The sequence below is a fragment of the Trichechus manatus genome, unplaced genomic scaffold, assembly GCF_000243295.1.
Source record: "Trichechus manatus latirostris isolate Lorelei unplaced genomic scaffold, TriManLat1.0 scaffold00208, whole genome shotgun sequence".
Taxonomy (NCBI): Eukaryota; Metazoa; Chordata; class Mammalia; order Sirenia; family Trichechidae; genus Trichechus; species Trichechus manatus.
The window spans coordinates 729,337-733,377 of NW_004444144.1; positions in this window are offsets into that span (position 1 = coordinate 729,337).

Genomic DNA, 4,041 nt, shown 5'->3' on the forward strand with positions numbered 1-4,041 from the left:
TCAGTCTGGTGGAGGCTGTGGTAGTTGTGGTCCATTAGTCCTTTGGACTAATCTTTCCCTTGTGTCTTTGGTTTTCGTCATTCTCCTTTGCCCCAGACCGGGTGGGACCAATCGATGTATCTTAGATGGCTGTTCACAAGCTTTTAAGACCCCAAATGCTACTCACCACAGTCAGATGTAGAACATTTTCTTTACAAACTGTGTTATGCCAATTGAGCTAGATGTCCCCCAAGGCCATGGTTCCCAGCCCTCAGCCCAATAACTCGGCCCCTCAAGGAGTTTGGATGTGGCTATGAAGCTTCTAGGACTTCACCTTGGTCAAGTTGTGCTGACTTCTCCAGTTGTGCTGTCTTACCCTTCATCAAAGTTACCACTTATCTACTATCTAGTTAGTATTTTTCCCTCCCCTCCTCTCCCCTTTCTCGTAACCATCAAAAATTGTTTCTTTTTGTGTGTAAACTTTTTCTTGAGTTTTTATAATAGTGGTCTCATACAGTATTTGTCCTTTTGTGAATGACTTATTTCACTCATCATAATGTCCTCCAGATTCATCCATGTTGTGAGATGTTTCACAGATTCATCATTGTTCTTTTTTGTTTCTTAGCATTCCATTGTGTGTATGTACCATAATTTGTTTATCCATTCATCTGTTGATGGGCATCTAGGTTGTTTCCATCTTTTTGCTATTGTGAATAATGCTTCAATGAACATGAGCGTACATATGGCTATTTGTGTGATGAGTCCTATTTCTCTAGGATATATTCCTAGGAGTGGTATTGCTGGATCATATGGTATTTCTATTTCTAGCTTTTTAAGGAAGACCCATATCGTTTTCCATAGTGGTTGTGCCATTTTACATTCCCATCAGTGGTGTATAAGAGTTCCAATCCCCACGCAGCCTCTACAACAATAGTTATTTTCCGTGTGTGTGTGTGGTTTTTTTTTTTTTAATTAGTGCCAGTAATGCTGGGGTGAGATGGTATCTCATTGTAGTTTTGATTTGCATTTCCCTAATGGCTAGTGATCTAGAGCATTTCTTCACGTGTCTGTTAGACGCCTGAATGTCTTCTTTGGTGAAGTGTCTGTTCATATCCTTTGCCCATTTTTTAAATGGATTATTTTCTTTTTGTTGTAGAGGTGTTGAATTTTCTTATAGATTTTAGAGATTAGACTTTTGTCGGATATGTCATAGCCAAAATTTTTTTCCCAGTCTGTAGGGTCTCGTTTTACTCTTTTGTTGAAGTCTTTTGATGAGCATAAGTATTTAATGTTTAGAAGACCCCAGTTATCTAGTGTGATCGTTAAGGCTGTGTATCAACTTGGCTGGGCCATGATTCTCAGTGGTTTGGTAGTTGTGATGTAGTTTGGCAGTCGTATGATGAGGTGATCACTTCCATGATGAGATTTGATATAATGTGATCACCTCCATGATGGGATCTGCTGTGAGTAGCCAATCAGTTGAAAGAGAGTTTCCTTGGAGGTGTGGTCTGCATCGAATATAAGTGGACTTTCTGGCATGGCTCATGGGCTTTTGCTCACTCTGGGTCCTGCAGCTGGCTCCTTTTCCTCTCAACTCCAGTTCTTGGGACATGAGTTAGCAGCTTACCTGCCATCTTACCTGCCAATCTTGGGATTCCTCAGTCTTCCAGTCTGCGAGCAAGAGCCCTGCTGTCTGACCTGCCAATTTTGGGTTTTCCAGCTCTTACAACTACGTGAATCAGGAGAAGCCTCTATCCTTACCCACGGACTTGGGACGTTCCGGGGTCTAAACTTGCATTACCCATTTTGTTGATATAAATATATATATTTATATGCTTTACTGGTTTTGCTTCTCTAGAGAACCCAGCCTAAGACACCTAGTTTATCTTCTGGTGTTTGTGTATTGTTATGGTTTGTATCCTATTTATGCCATATATTAGGGCTCCTAGCATTGACCCTTTTTTCTTCTTCCATGATCTTTCTAGTTTCTGATTTTATGTTTAGGTCTTTGATCCATTTTGGATTAGTTTTTATGTATAGTGTAAGTGTCCTGTTTCATTTTTTTTACAGATGGACATCCAGTTTTCCCAGCACCATTTGTTAAAAAGACTGTCTTTTCCTGATTTAATGGAGTTTGGGTCTTTGTCAAAGATCAGGTGACCGTAGTTGGATGGATTTACATCTAGGCTCTTGATTCTGTTCCATTGGTCAGTGTGTCTGTCGTTGTACCAGTACCAGGCTGTTTTGACTACTGTAGCTGTATAGTAGATTCTGAGGTCACATAGTGTGAGGCCTCCTACTTTGTTCCTCTTCTTCAATAATGCGTTACTTTCCTTTCTATATAAAGTTAATAATTAGTTTTTCTATCTCATTAAAGAATGCTATTGGTATTTGGATAGGGATTACATTATATTTGTAGATTGCCTTGGGTAGAATTGACATTTTCACAATTTTGGGTCTACCTATCCATGAGCATGGTATGTTTTTCCATTTATGTAGGTCTCTTTTGGTTTCTTGCAGTAGTGTCATGTACTTTTCTTTGTATAGGTCTTTTACATCCCTGGTTAGATTTATTCCTGAGGTTTTTGTTTTTGTTTTTGTTTTTAGGGGTATTATAAATGGTATTGCTTTCCTGATTTCATTTTCATAGTTCTGTTTATTGGCGTATAGGAAGCCAAGTGATTTTTGTGTGTTTATCTTGTATCCTGCTTCTCTGCTGAATCTTTCTATTAGTTTCAGTAGTTTTCTTGTGGAGTCTTTAGGGTTGTCTGTGTATAGTATCATAGCACCTGCGAATAGGGATAGTTTTACTTCTTCCTTACCAATTTGGATGCCCTTTCTTTTTTCTTGCCTTCTTGCTCTAGCTAGGACTTCCAGCACAATGTTAAACAGGAGTGGAGATAAAGGGCATCCCTGTCTTGTTCCTGTTCTCAAGGGGAATGTTTTCAGCCTCTCTCCATTAAGAATGATATTGGTCATGGTTTTGCATAGATGCCCTTTATTATGTTGAGAAATTTCCCTTCTATACCTATTTTATTGAGAGTTTTTGTCAGGAATGGGTGTTGGACTTTGTCAAATGCCTTTTCTGCATCAATTGAGAGAATGTAATTACTTTCTTTCCTTTTATTTTTGTGGTGGATTATGTTGATTGATTTTCTAATGTTGAAACATTCTTACATACCTGGTATGAATCCTACTTGGTTGTGGTGTATTATTTTTTTGATATGATGCTGAATTCTACTGGCTAGAATTTTGTTGAGAATTTTTGCATCTATATTCATGAGAGATATTGGTCTGTAATTTTCTTTTTCTATGGCTTCTTTGCCTGGTTTTGGTATCAGGGTTATGCTGGTTTCATAGAATGAATTTGGAAGTGTTGTTTCCTTTCCTATGTTCTGAAATCGTTTGAGTAGTACTGGTGTGAGATCTTCTCTGAATGTTTGGTAGAATTCTCCAGTGAAGCCATCTGGGCCAGGACTTCTTTTTGTTGTGAATTTTTTCATCATCTTTTCAGTTTCTTCACTTCTTATGGGTCTTTTCAGATTTTATACCTCAGTTTGTGTTAGTTTAGGTAGGTAGTGTTTTTCTAAAAATTAATCCATTTCCTCTAGGTTTTCAAATTTGTTGGATTATAGTTTTTCATAGTAACTCTTTTATGATCCTTTTTATTTCAGTTGGGTCTGTTGTAATGTTCCACATTTCATTTCTTATTTGGATTATTTGCTTCCTCTCTTGTTTTTCTTTTGTCAGTTTGGTCAATGGTTTGTTGATTTTGTTGATCCTTTCAAAGTACTAACTTTTGGTTTTGTTGATTCTATTGTTTTTCAATTCTCTGTTTCATTTATTTCTGCTCTGATGTTTATTATTTCCTTTCTTCTGGTGGCTGTGGGCTTCTTTTGCTGTTCTCTTTCTATTTGTTCGAGTTGTAGAGCTAATGTTTTGATTTTGTCCCTTTCTTCTTTTTTGTGTGTGCATCTATTGCTATAAATTGACCTCTGAGCACTACCTTTGCTCTGTCCCAAAGGTTTTGTTATGATGTATTTTCATTCTTATTTGATTCTA